General features: G+C 44.0%; 1 non-coding gene and 1 pseudogene across 1 annotated transcript; both read left to right on the forward strand.

Annotated features, from left to right (window-relative positions):
* Window positions 1-798: 798 nt before the first annotated feature.
* LOC124552864 lies at window positions 799-916 on the forward strand (annotated as a pseudogene).
* Window positions 917-6,183: 5,267 nt separating this feature from the next.
* On the forward strand, window positions 6,184-6,258 carry Trnat-ugu. Its single transcript has one exon. It is a non-coding gene; the product is annotated as a tRNA-Thr (tRNA).
* The last annotated feature ends 9,330 nt before the right edge of the window (window positions 6,259-15,588 follow it).

Raw genomic sequence — 15,588 nt, forward strand, 5'->3', positions numbered from 1 at the left:
GGATACAATGCAGCAAAAAGTGGTTTCGCAGTGAAACCACTTTGACACAAAGGGCTAAACGACTTCTCACGGTTAACAGTTATTTATGTAATGCTTTCACCGTTGATGCTATTCCACTGGAGCGAAACCCGGAAGGCAAATGATGTATCAATTTACAAAATATTTTCTGTGAACAGATGTAAAGAACAGCGTCACCAAATTACCAAAAACTGCTGCAGTGTGGACGGCTAGCACACCGTGCGCCCTTGGGCATACACACGCCGAACGCTGGCGAAAGCCGTCCTCTCACGGGACGTACAAGCGCACGTGGACGTGAAAGCGCACGTGGACGAAGAGCTGGTGACGTCACACCGTGGAATTCCACGTTCCACTACACTGCGGTGCGGGAAATAAAGAATCTGAGAACGTGGGCAGTCAGATACGATGTAGCTGTACGTCAAAAGCAGCACACAGCAACCGCCATATTGTATGGCGTTAAACATCGTGTCTGATGGGTTTCCTTTGTCACGGAGTACGTGGTATGAATATAAGCTTTTCTAAAGCGTCAGGAAACCTAGGATGTCTCGAATACGCGTCGTTTTATTTACGACTCGTTGTAAGAACATGACGGGAAACCACATTTCGGTAGGTAACGGCTTCCTATAGTTGATATTTTTATTGTTATAACTGGTATGCTACGCAAGTATACCGTTTTAGTGCTACGGCACGATGATATATCAAAAGCGCGTCTTTTTGGTACAATCTGCATATTAAATATCAAATAAGGACATTTTTTAGTTACAGTCTTCACGCGGTATAGGCAACGTCCTTGCCGCTGTGGATACACCGGTTCCCGTCAGATCACCGAAGTTAAGCGCTGTCGGGCGTGGCCAGCACTTGGACGGGTGACCATCCAGACCGCCATGCGCTGTTGCCATTTTTCGGGGTGCACTCAGCCTCGTGATACCAACTGAGGACCTACTCGACCGAATAGTAGCGGCTTCGGTCAAGAATGCCATCATAACGACCGGGAGAGCGGTGTGCTGACCACACGCCCCTCCTATCCGCATCCTCATTGAGGATGACACGGCGGTCGGATGGTCACGATGGGCTACTTGCGGCCTGAAGACGGAGTGCTTTTCACGCAGTATGTGTCAGATAGGAAAAATTATCTGTATGTCGAGTGAAGAACATTTTGTTCTCACCTTTTGTTTTCTGCTTGATTCTGGGTCTTACTTACTCATTTAAAAGAACTATTATTTCAAAACTCGATGTTATTTTTATATATAATTTATTTGCAGAAATTATTCTTGCAAAGGCCAACGACTGGAATGTTACTGCAGTGGCCAGAAAATCTTAACGTGACTGCCGGTCTACGTTTGGAAATAAACACCAAGTAAAACACTGGAAGTTTTTTTTTTCATAACAAAACTTTCTATTAAATTAATGTAGGGGTACCAAACTTCGTCACCTTAGTGCGTTAACACCTGTACAAGCCCTGAAATGTTATGGAAAATGCTACAAATACGTATATAAATTTCAGAATTCCATTTTTAGGTAAGTACAATTAAATTGTTACAACATATTAAATTCAGTATTTGACAAAATATAACACCGGAAAAACAGAGATACAGAAAAATTTGTTCCTAACTTCGTCCGTCACAAGAATTGTTAAAAGTACAATTAATTTAAATTTATTTGTCCATTCTAACATTTCCAGGCACTTTCACTATCATAAATGACACTAAAGCAGTGAATGAACTACGCGTTCAAGTTATTTTCAGCCTTATAAAGATGTGTTACATGTGAAGTTGTGTGTGTGTGTGTGTGTGAGCAGATGAACATGTTTCGTAATAACAAACCAAGTGTTTCCTGCAACGAACCCGTTTCCCGCCGCTTGGGTGTTCCCATGTGAAAAAAGTAAAATAATCTATATAAATAGCAAGTAAAATCAGTTTTTAATGGCACTTGCAAATTACTCCCGGGACGAAACTAGCAATTGCATGGGGGACGAAACTGCGAACATCCACAGATTTATTATAATGGCTGCTACACCAACATGGGCCAAACCTTTGACTATAGCTATTACACAACAGGAACTACAGTATACGACAGAAATACAGCCGAAAGCAGTCCTCACAGTAGGAATAGCAAGGTATTAATTTGACTATTGCGTAACTCACCTAAGCATAAAAAATTGAGTTCCCTCGTACACGGTAGCTAGACATGTTGTCCTCACTCAACAGAACAATGGACTGAGATCACGTATGTACGCGCAGCTGACTTTTGTTACCATCTGCGGAAACCGGAAATTCCTAGGACGACGAAATTAGGAGCAGGGAAGATATTAGGGCCCCTTATGGATACGCTCTTGTTTCTATCTTGCCAGTAAATCTTTTTAAATCATGGCAGCAGCATCGAAAAAAATCTCTTCCATCCCAAATGAAATTACGAAACGAATCTCCACCTTGAAATCTATGTGACGAAATACGTTATTTCAGAGTGTCGATAGTCAATGCTAAATCGAGAATGTAGATACTGTGCCTGCGGAAACTGACCTTACACGCTATATCTAAACTACTATCTACATCTACGTTTATACTCCACGAGCCACTCAGTGGTGTGTGGTGGAGGGCACTTTACGTGCCACTGTCATTACCTCCCTTTTCTGTTCCAGTCGCGTATGGTTCGCGGGAAGAACGACTGCCGGAAAGCCTCCGTGCGCGCCCGAATGTCTCTAATTTTACATTCGTGATCTCCTCGGGAGGTATAAGTAGGGGGAAGCAATATATTCGATACCTCATCCAGAAACGCACCCTCTCGAAACCTGGACAGCAAGCTATACCGTGATGCAGAGCGCCTCTCTTGCAGAGTCTGCCACTCGAGTTTGCTAAACATCTCCGTAACGCTATCACGCTTACCAAATAACTCTGTGTCAAAACGCGCCGCTCTTCTTTGGATCTCTATCTCCTGTGTCAACCCGACCTGGTACGGATCCCACACTAATGAGCAATAGTCAAGTATAGGTCGAACGAGTGTTTTGTAAGCCACCTCCTTTGTTCATAGACTACGCTTTCTAAGGACTCTCCCAATGAATCTCAACCTGGCTCCCGCCTTACCAAAAATTAATTTTATATGATCATTCCATTTCAAATCGTTCCGTACGCATGCTCCCAGATATTTTACTGAAGTAACTGCTACCAGTGTTTGTTCTGCTATCATATAATCATACAATAAAGCATCTTTCTTTCTATGTATTCGCAATACATTACATTTGTCTATGTTAAGGGCCAGTTGCCACTCCCTGCACCAAGTGCCTATCCGCTGCAGATCTTCCTGCATTTCGCTACAGTTTTCTAATGCTGCAACTTCTTTGTATACTACAGCATCATCCACGAAAAGCCGCATGGAACTTCCGACACTATCTACTAGGTCATTTATATATATTGTGAAAAACAATGGTCCCATAAAACTCCCCTGTGGCACGCCAGAGGTTACTTTAACGTCTGTAGACGTCTCTCCATTGAGAACAACATGCTGTGTTCTGTTTGGTAAAAACTCTTCAATCCAGCCACACAGCTGGTCTGATATTCCGTAGACTCTTAGTATGTTTATCAGGCGACAGTGCGGAACTGTATCAAACGCCTTCCGGAAGTCAAGGAAAATGGCATCTACCTGGGAGCCTGTATCTAATATTATCTGGGTCTGATGAACAAATAAAGCGAGTTGGGTCTCACACGATCGCTGTTTCCGGAATCCATGTTGATTCCTACAGAGTAGATTCTGGGTTTCCAGAAATGACATGATACGCGAGCAAAACACATGTTCTAAAATTCTACAACAGGTCGATGTCAGAGATATAGGCCTATAGTTTTGCGCATCTGCTCGACGGCCCTTCTTGGAAACTGGAACTACCTGTGCTCTTTTCCTATCATTTGGAACCTCCCGTTCCTCTAGAGACTTGAGGTACACGGCTGTTAGAAGGGGGGGCAAGTTCTTTCGCGTACTCTGTGTAGAACCGAATTGGTATCCCGTCAGGTCCAGTGGACTTTCCTCTGTTGTTTCAGTTGCTTTTCTATTCCTTGGATATTTATTTCGATGTCAGCCATTTTTTCGTTCGTGCGAGGATTTAGAGAAGGAAAAGCAGTGCGGTCTTCCTCTGTGAAACAGCTTTGGAGAAAAGTTATTTAGCATTTCAGCTTTACGCGTGTCATTCTCTGTTTCAATGTCATTATCAAAAATGGCTCTGAGCACTATGGGACTCAACTGCTGTGGTCATAAGTCCCCTAGAACTTAGAACTACTTAAACCTAACTAACCTAAGGACAGCACACAACACCCAGCCATCACGAGGCAGAGAAAATCCCTGACCCCGCCGGGAATCGAACCCGGGAACCCGGGCGTGGGAAGCGAGAACGCTACCGCACGACCACGAGATGCGGGCAATGTCATTATCATCCCAGTGTCTGGATATGCTGTTTCGATGCACTTATTGATTTAACGTAAGACCAGAACTTCCTAGGATTTTCTGTCAAGTCGGTACATAGAATTTTACTTTCTAATTCACTGAGCGCTTCACGCATAGCCCTCCTTATGCTAACTTTGACATCGTTTAGCTTCTGTTTGTCTGAGAGGTTTTGGCTGCGTTGAAATTTATATTCAAGTTAAAACGGAAAATGGGATGAAAATTATACTAACGAATAATTTCTACTAATATGTATCTCAGGTATATACTAGTACGTATCATCATGTAGTGTTCCTCTAGCAGAAGTTCACTATTCAAGCCATCGACAAGTCCAAAATCTGCTTCGCGGAATTCTCCGCACTTCGACAATCGCTAACAGCGTCACACAGCTTTACACGCGCGTCCAGTTTCTTTACGAAACTTGTGTGGCCTGCGAGCCGAACAAAGCCGACAACTTTCTGGAATGTTCCGCACCCACGAGAATCATCTAACTTTTGAGTCTATGGAATGAAAACTGAATCGCATCTAATCTATTCTGACGGCCGCTGAGAGCGGAAATCACGTTTGCCACCCCGTCCCGTGTGGTCTCTTCGTGAGGTCGGATATGCCGTCCGCGTCAACGTCGACATCATCGTCAGTGTGGCCCGTCCCGTGTGAGGACGCCTTTACCAGGCACAGACGTAGGATCCAGAGGATGTGGACGTGTGCCGGCAGATAGGCGGCTAACGGAACCGCCGCCTCCTTATCAGATTTGCTCGCAGATAGGGCCGACCTCCCCACTTACAACGGCCGTGGCGAGGAAAGGCGAGAGGCCGCCTTCATCTCCCTCTGTAGACACAAGAGCTGCCGCACGGTGTTCGGTTGCCTATACAACACGACTCATTTCCATTGTTTACTTTTATCTGCCCAGTATTCTGTTAAATTCCATCTGCCCAGTATTCTGTTAAATTCCATCTGCCCAGTATTCACGCTTCTTTTTCATTTTTTTATATTTTTACCCATTAAACACAGAGTGTTTCAGGAGGATTGTTCAATATTTTTATGAAGCCGTAGTATGGGAAAATTCGGGTCAAACACTCCATATAACACGGGTCAATTTTTTTTTATAGGTAACAGAGATACGTTTTCATTCCGCGTCATGGTACTCCAGTTGCTATAAATTTATTAACCGATTGCCCTTTTCGTTTTCACGTTGTGATGTTGAATTTCAGTTTACAAAGCCGAGTCTTTCAATTGTCATCGTGATTTGTAGGGCAATTCTACTGTACCGTTTAAGCATGACGCACATATTTACAATCGCTGAGTGTACCGATATGCTATTTGCGCGTGCGTTTTGTAATGCAAACACTGCTGATTGTGCTGCTCGTATAGAACACAGATTACGATTTCCTAACCACAGAGTACCAGATACGATAGTGTTTATTCGTGTCTTCACTAAACAGCGTGAGACTAGCGCAGTGCCAAGAGGTCGTATTTCATACGAACGGGCAAATGAACAGAATGCGGATGCAGTAGGAAATTATATTCATTTGGTAGAATGCAGTCATTCAACGAGGAAACGCAGAATTTGTGGACGTATCGGTGTTCCAAATATCACAATATCGTGGACATCACGTATGACGGCCTCTTTCTGTTTTATTTACAGCGGATTCAACATCTTGGAGGAAGGGATAAGTTGGGAATGCGGGTCTCACGGGAGGCGTGCCACAGACAAGTCCTTGCAGTCGCACTATCCTGTGTGTCCTCGGTGGCTCAGATGGATAGAGCGTCTGCCATGTAAGCAGGAGATCCCGGGTTCGAGTCCTGGTTGGGACACACATTTTCAACTGTCCCCGTTGACTTATATCAACGGCTGCATGGTTCAAATGGCTCTGCTGACCACTATGGGACTTAACACCTGAGGTCATCAGTCCCCTAGAACTACTTAAACCTAACTAACCTAAGGACGTCACACATATCCATGCCCGAGGCAGGATTCGAACCTGCGACCGTAGCAGTCGCGCGGTTCCGGACTGAAGCGCCTAGAACCGCTCGGCCACCGCTGCCGGCAGCCTGTATGCAGCTAGAGGTATTCATTTCATTGTAATTTCATAAAGGTAGACGTTGGAATTTTGCCGTTGGCCCACTGCAAATGCCGACTATTCCCATTGATACTATTTACTGACGAAGCCACCTCCTATCGTGTTGATGCCAACACCACTCGTAACTCACATCAGTGCTTCGAAGAAAACCCACATCGATTTGTGAGGAAGACACTTTCAAGAAAGTCTCTCTATAAATGTGTCGTGTGGTAACAAACGCCATCAGGTGACAGGGCCTGTTGCGTTATGTCATCGTCTCACAGGCCGTATTTATCTAGACTTTATTGGAAACGAGCTTCCAGCTTTATTGTCAGATTTTCCTTTGGTTACAAGAATGGGTGCGTTCCTCCAGCGTATTGTAATCCTCACGCAACATCATCTAGACCATACATTTCCTGCAAAGCAGACTGCCAGAAACGGTCACATTTGGTTGGTTGGGGGTAGCGGACTAAACAGCGAGGTCATGGCCCTTCGGATTAGGGAACAATAGTGCAGCAAATCGGCCGCGCCCTTTCAAAGTAACCCCCCGGCAGTTGCTTGAAGCGATTTAGAGAAGTCACGGAAAACCTAAATCAGGATTACAGGACGCGGGTTTCAACCGTCGTCCTCCCGAATGCGAGTCCTGGCCACTGCGCCACCTCGCTCGGTATGGTCACGTTTCTTGGTCAGAAAGGTTCTTCTATTTTACCGCTCTACTTTTTTTTGGAGATTGTTGAAAGCCGGAGTCTACAAAGAAAATGGCGCTGACGTCGACGATGCGCGAAGACTAACCTGCTCCCCACACCACCTTTCGCTGTACTTCCTGACTAGTGCAGCGTTCTATTGTGCAACACGGATTTACTACTGAAATTTCGGGACAGCACTTTTCACGTGGAGTCAGACAACATATTATTCCCGTCCGCAACATGTCGCGTATTGACCACGAGGAGAAAATTCGAGAAATTAGAGCCGGTACAGAGGCTTACCAACAATCATTCTTCCCACGCACTATTCGTGAGTGGAAGAGGGTTGGAGGGATCAGATAGTGGTACGGAAAGTAGCCTCCGCCACACACCATTAGGTGGCTTGCAGAGTACGATGTAGATGTAGAACTATGACAGTGTTGATGGATCTACTGTAAGAGCGGCAGGCTGCCAGTGGAAACCGAAGAACGACCACCTGTACAAACATCTGTTGCTCACTACGCAGCGGCGCCTGCACGAGAGTGAAGATAACGTAGCGAGTATGCTCAAGTAGACACACAGGCGATGCGTGGCGGGGACCGCGTTTCAGGGCAGTGTTAATACCATAGACCGTGGAAGTCTCGCCTCCAAATTACAAGAAACTGAATAACAATTTTGCAGTACGGTGGTTACGACAGCTGAAGTAGGAAAAGAAGTGGAAACTGTCACAACTGAAGCGGTCCAGCTACTTACGACTAGAGCATAAAATCACTATATCTGTATTAATTCCAAATAAAATCTATATAAAATCAGATAACGACGATCACTTTAGAAATTTTTGTTAATCTCCATTAACTAGACTGCGAGCCCTTTCAGGCTCATCTTGAGGTGAAATTTATATACTTTGCTTGTAACGCGACACTACGCCCACACTGCAGTGTGGGATGTACTGCTGTTGATACACAACTGGTAGCTTCCATCTCCACCGCCTATCGGCTACAGCAGTGAGTACTGTTCCGTATAGGGCTGGGGCACAAGTTTTTTTTTTTTTTTTTTTTTTTTCCTCCCTCAGACAGTCTACCAGACTCAGATAGCACACCAGGTGCGAATTTTCGCTGACAGTTCCTTCCGAGTAGTTCCTGTAAGTGTCTGAAAGTCTTGTGAGAGCAAATGTAGGAAGCGTTTATACGCAGCAGGGAAAGTGCGTGAGAGAGAGACGAGAGATCACTATACGCGAGATTTTTCAGTCGTAGTTCTGTGCGTAAAGGAAGAATTTGGCGATGGAAGAGCGTCGGGCTAGAGATGCACCTTTAATACTTCAGTGGCAAAGAAGAAACATGAACGACCGTGCTCATGCTGGATAAGAGAACGAATTAAGCGGTGGGATGGTTTTGGAGAATGCAAGATTTTCATTGCAGGGCTTGTGATGGAAAATCCACAAATCGAAATTTTACAAGAATGACAGCGACGGTGATGGAAGAAATACTCTTTACTACTGGACCCGAAACTGCCATTCTAGATACTGTTATGCGTAAATCCCTTATTGTGGAAGACAGATTGCTTGTGACACTTCTATTTCTAGCATGACCTACGTTTATTCTCTTTCATATTTGGTGAAATAACAGTTACGATGAAATAACATTATACCAATTTCACCTTGATACCCATAAAAGTTCAAAATTCAAATAGAGCCGGTATCTGATAAATACTTCTGCACTTTCATTGGCTTAAGAAACCACTCGTAAACTCCTGAATATCTGTTATTCAACCCCGAACATATAATATAATCAATAAATACACCGTCATATAAAATTACAGATACTCCTGTATTACTTTACGTTAAATAGCAACTGCCTGATTTCCAAAACGATTACTTTCAAATATTACTTCACGTGTCTCTCTCTGTTAATTAGTCTATTTATAAAAATCTGTGCCTGATTCCTTGAATTGTGGATATTTTAGTAGATTTCATATGTGGAGGTGTTGCGCACTGTAGCCACTTCAGCCAACAAACTTTGCTTTGTATTGGTCGTGTGAAACCCAGCTCGCGCTATTCGTCCACGAGACTCAGAGGGCCATAGACACGGGTTCACAGGTAGATGCCGTGTTTCTTGACTTCCGCAAGGCGTTCGATACAGTTCCCCACAGTCGTTTAACGAACAAAGTAAGAGGATATGGACTATCAGACCAATTGTGTGATTGGATTGAAGAGTTCCTAGATAACAGAACGCAGCATGTCATTCTCAATGGAGAGAAATCTTCCGAAGTAAGAGTGATTTCAGGTGTGCCGCAGGGGAGTGTCAAAGGACCGTTGCTATTCACAATATACATAAATAACCTTGTGGATGACATCGGAAGTTCACAGAGGCTTTTTGCAGATGATGCTGTGGTGTATCGAGAGGTTGTAACAATGGAAAATTGTACTGAAATGCAGGAGGATCTGCAGCGAATTGACGCATGGTGCAGGGATTGGCAATTCAATGTCAATGTAGACAAGTGTAATGTGCTGCGAACACATAGAAAGAAAGATCCCTTATCATTTAGCTACAATATAGCAGGTCAGAAACTGGTAGCAGTTAATTTCATAAATTATCTGGGAGTACGCATTAGGAGTGATTTAAAATGGAATGATCATATAAAGTTGATCGTCGGTAAAGCAGATGCCAGACTGAGATTCATTGGAAGAATCCTAAGGAAATGCAATCCGAAAACAAAGGAAGTGGGTTACAGTACGCTTGTTCGCCCACTGCTTGAATACTGCTCAGTAGTATGGGATCCGTACCAGATAGGGTTGATAGAAGAGAGAGAGAGAAGATCCAACGGAGAGCAGCGCGCTTCGTTACAGGATCATTTAGCAATCGCGAAAGCGTTACGGAGATGATAGATAAACTCCAGTGGAAGGCTCTGCAGGAGAGACGCTCAGTAGCTCGGTACGGGCTTTTGTTGAAGTTTCGAAAACATACCTTCACCGAGGAGTCAAGCAGTATATTGCTCCCTCCTACGTATATCTCGCGAAGAGACCATGAGGATAAAATCAGAGAGATTAGAGCCCACACAGAAGCATACCGACAATCCTTCTTTCCACGAACAAGACTGGAATAAAAGGGAGAACCGATAGAGGTACTCAGGGTACCCTCCGCCACACACCGTCAGGTGGCTTGCGGAGTATGGATGTAGATGTATCTCAGTTCCTACAGTACAGTAATTGCAAATCCCATAACGCTGGCCTTTCCCAGCACAATCTAATTAAATGCACAACTTTGACCCGAGTCCACATACTGGCAGCTTTCTTCATTACTTTTTTTGCCGACACATCGCTGACATTCACTCGCAGTGCGTACGCATCGCAATAGTAGTGGCAACTGTCCCGACAGCGTTGGTACACGTCTACAGAGCTGGAACTTCCAGCCATCATGTGGGTGGTCCGCTAGATTTCATTCATATTTTACATATTAAATTGGGGTTTGTTAATTCTGTACAATAGTGTATGATGTTTTTATATGTTATTTGCTGCGTTGTATTGTTTAGATCCAGAACTTTCGGAATGTGCTCTGTATTCAAGCTGTTAGTTGACAAGGGTGTCCAACGCACGACCCGTATGCAGACCAAAACAGCTATCAATGCGGCCCAAGAGGTGAGAAACTATCGCACAATCTGTGAAATAAAAAATAAAAATAAAAAATGAATTCGATAAAATTTCGTTTCTGTAAATTTATGATAAAATCAATATTTAATATTCTCTCATTACCCCATTCCGTATTTTTCTTCCTGCCCCCCCCCCCCCTCTCGGCGCTTATTCTTGGGGTTAAGTATGTCATGTGCTGCTCCAAAACACTCGCCTTCTTCCACTGTGTGTCAGATAAGTCAAAAGGTTGGTTACCCTCAGTTTAGGAGGTAAAGCGGGCGATTTCCTCGCTCAGAAACGTACCACGGTCACATATTATGGCTCAAAGCACGTAGTTTCGTGGGTAGTTGCATTTAATCTGCGCCTGAGTACGGCAGAATTTATTACCAATATGAGGTAGGGTACAAACTGTGAAATACGGCACAAATCTGGGACGCATATGGCCATTCAGCACTATGCGAGTGCTCTCACCTCTGCCGAAAAAGCTGGTCTAGTTTTCCTCGTCTGTGAGCTACGGCGAGCAGCTTTCGAGAGACGTAGGCTCCCGTCTCCATGAGGGGTCGAACTTTACACGACGAGTATTATTCGCGAAAGCTCTCCCAGATTGGAAGACCCTCACTTGTACACCTAGCTTACAATGGGCGTTACCAGGTTTAATATGAAAGCTGTAGTGGTGGAGCCCATTCTGCATGCTGTCAGTTTCCTGGTGACAGTGTATCTAGCGGATTGGAAACCTCAGACGCCTGATTCTTTAAAGAATCGAACTCCCATTTACAAAACGGTTTCAGTCGTCTGATTACAACTGAGTTAATGAATAAAATATTTGACCTTAGGCATGTAAAATCTTTGCAGTTGAAGAAGCAAAACCGCATTTGTGCTGGTTTCATTTAGTATCAGATTATTTACACACAGAATAATGAAACACTCTAGACCAAGACTGCGCCCCGTTTTACGAAAAACGTGTTTTCCCTGCTTCTCAATGTTTATGACGTCATATATTCTGAAGTGTGTGTCGTACGATGACATAATTTTGTAGGTACATTCACTGTCGTTCGAGTACGATGATGTGATTCCGCAGGTACAGTCAGTGGCGTGTGTGGATACTGTCTGCAAAGTGTGTTGCGAATAAAATTAGTGGTAAAGAAGTAATAAATTAAAACGTCACGTGTGATGCTGAAGCTTTACTGCACGAACAGCGAAAATGTAGCCAGTGATAAACTTTTTCCTTTCATCATTTTGTGGTACGTGTCAGGGAGAAAGAGTTTCGTAAAAGTTTGGAATTATGGTTCAAAGTTTGGTGGGAATAGGTAGGTGCTCTCATTGTCCATTATTGCTTGAATGTAACCTAGGAAATTTGTGCGCGGAGAGTTACTCTACCTTATGACATATACATAATTTCTAGGTGTATAAGCTGTCTTACTGTGTAAAGTCTGTAAGGTAATAGTATAGCTCTTCATGGGTAGATTAAGACGGCATTTTAAATTTTTGAGATTCAGTCGATAGTTATCTGAAATACTGAAAATCACATTTATGTTGCTCCTGGGTTCGTTGGACAGGCAACCTATGAATGGCACCGTGTCCTGACCAGCTACGTAACTGGAAGGTGTCAGTTGGATATCAACACCAATACCGCCCACACTGACGCAAGCCAGTACCACGCTGAGCACAAATACCCAAGTTCCGCATGCTCCACATGAAGGTGACACTGAAACGGTTTGAAAACTATAGTTTAGAAACAAACAAACAGTGCGTAAGAAACCGTTCCCTGTTATCTGTATTTCTATTCAATAAAATAATTACTCATCGTAACCAGAACCTGGTGGAAACTGCGCACCGCTCAGAACGTAGAGATAATTAGAGCGCTACAACAGGGCACTTAAAAGGGTGCATGGTTGAAAAGAGAAACCTTGAGATAGCGATTCCACAAAGTGATAACACGTAACGTAACAGATACGATTGACCTCTACTGCGAGCGGAGACCAAACTTCTCTCACGAAGATTATCTTGCACGTTCAAGGCTCTGAGTAATGCTGAATGCATTCCACCGACGTCCGGTGACTAGCTGATCCATCACCCGTTTATAATACTCGTGGTCTTGTGGTAGCGTTTTCGCTTCCCGCGCACGGTGTCCCGGGTTCGATTCCCGACGGGGTCAGGGATTTTCTCTACCTCGTGATGACTGACTGTTGTGTGTTATTCATCATTGACTCGCAAGTCGCCGAAGTGCCGTCAACTAAAAATACGACGAACTTCCCCCCATGGGGCCTCCCGGCCAACAATGCCATACGATCATTTCATTTTTTTTTTCATTTCATTATTATTATCATCATCATCATCATCATCATCATCATCATCATCAACAACAACAACAACATCAACACGCTCCATTGCACGGATCAATACTACATTTGTTTACTGAATTACGACTTTTGTAGCAGATACGAAAAAAAGATATTTCACATAATGCACGATTCTCTTACAGTATAATGGTTTCCCTTTCTGCCTTAAAATTAATGTACAGTTTGTTTTGCAATTTCTGACCGAAACTTCTCCATTTGAAACACTATTAGATTACAAAATTCATACAAGTCCTTTAAAAATAGCTGTCCCAGTTCACTCTTACCGCTTGCCCAGTTTCCGTCTTTCATCACACGTTTGAGTAATATGTTTCTCGGCTTGTCCAAGTCACTGCATTCCAGTAGCAGGTGCCCCACACACTGCGGTTGCCTGCAGTATGCGAACACGTGGCGTCGTCGGTCATTCTGTCTCGATGGCAGCAAATGTCTTCCGTGCACCGTTAACATCGCTGTGAATCTAGGGGAGATCGGTAACCTGATCGCCAGTCTTCGGTGCACCACTTGAAAATATTCTTTTGTAATGATTCCTTTTGTATAAGGGTCGATCAAAAAATTTCCGTTCGAGGGCTTTGCTGCAGCGTATACGCAACAAAGCGCGACTCCTATGAGGGTATATAAGCACCGACACGAAGGCAAGGGGATCAGTGTGGCATTTGCCCCTCCCCGACGTGCGTGCAGTAAATGCGGAACCTGAATATTGGTGACTGTATTACCAAATGTGTCGTACCAACGTGCTGTTATTCCTTTCTTGGCTTCTGACTGGTAGACATCAATCGGAGAATGAAGAATGTGTGTGCGGTAGTGGTGTCATCTGTCGTGTGATGACGTTCAAGCGCCATCCATCTGCTGGAAAGGTGATGTTGACCCAGTTCTTCGATTACCGGAGCCCTTTGCTTACTGCTTTCAATGAACCTGGCGTCTGCATCCCTAGAGAACGGTGCCTGTCCGATTATCACGCTTTCGGTCACTTAGAAAAGGTCTTGCAGGGTCGAAGATTCCTGTCTGACGAGGACGTGCAACAGACAGTTGCGGACTCGTTCCCACATCACGACACGGGTGTTTTACCAAACGGGCATCTCGAAACTGGTGCGTCGCTGTGACTGGTCGTCTCAGTGCCGGGTTGGCATATTGATTGTCGACTGTACGGCCATCGAACGGAAACTTTTTGATCGTCCCTTATAGTTTGTTGCCATTCTCTCTCCTACTCTTCGAGAGTTACATTTCGTAAAATTTGTTTCACAAAAGTTTTGGGACGTTTGATATCGCTAACATGGGCACATTCCCAAGTGTCAATAAACGATCTTGATGGAATTTGGAAGGTTTGTACTCGGAGAGGGATCAAAATAGTGCAATAAGTATTTTTTTTCCATTATGTAATTAAATGGCTACACAGGAAAATTGAAATGGCGTGGGAGTCGGGACAGGTTCCATCAGACTGGACGAAAGCAGTAATCACACCAATCTTTAAACATGGAAACAGAAAAGATTGTAACAACTACAGAGGTATCTCTTTAATCAGCGTTGTGGGTAAAATCTTCTCAGGTATTGTTGAAAGGAAAGTACGAGTATTAGTTGAGGACAAATTGGATGAAAATCAGTGTGGGTTTAGGCCTCTTAGAGGTTGTCAGGACCAGGTCTTTAGCTTACGGCAAATAAAGGAGAAGTGTTATGAGTGGAACAGGGAATTGTATCTACGCTTTATAGATCTAGAAAAGACATATGACCGGGTTCCTACGAGGAAGTTATTGTCTGTTCTACGAGATTATGGAATAGGAGGCAAACTTTTGCAAGCAATTAAAGGTCTTTACATGGATAGTCAGGCAGCAGTTACAGTTGACGGTAAATTGAGTTCATGGTTCAGAGTAGTTTCAGGGATAAGGCAAGGCTGCAACCTGTCTCCACTGTTCCGGCCGAAGTGGCCGAGCGGTTAAAGGCGCTACAGTCTGGAACCGCACGACCGCGACGGTCGCAGGTTCGAATCCTGCCTCGGGCATGGATGTGTGTGATGTCCTTAGTTTAGTTAGGTTTAAGTAGTTCTAAGTTCTAGGGGACTTATGACCACAGCAGTTGAGTCCCATAGTGCTCAGAGCCATTTGAACCATTTTTTGTCTCCACTGTTGTTCGTATTATTTATGGATCATATGTTGAAAACAATAGACTGGCTGGGTGAGATTAAGATATGTGAACACAAAATAAGCAGTCTCGCATATGCGGATGACTTAGTTATGATGGCAGATTCGATTGAAAGTTTGCAAAGTAATATTTCAGAGATAGATCAGAAATGTAAGGACTGTGGTATGAAGATTAGCATCTCCAAACCGAAAGTAATGACAAGGGAAAGAGAGATAAACGGATTGAGTGCCAAATAGGAGGAACAAAGTTAGAACAGGTGGACGGTTTCAAGTACTTAGGAAGCATAT

Source organism: Schistocerca americana, chromosome 10, assembly GCF_021461395.2.
Source record: "Schistocerca americana isolate TAMUIC-IGC-003095 chromosome 10, iqSchAmer2.1, whole genome shotgun sequence".
Taxonomy (NCBI): Eukaryota; Metazoa; Arthropoda; class Insecta; order Orthoptera; family Acrididae; genus Schistocerca; species Schistocerca americana.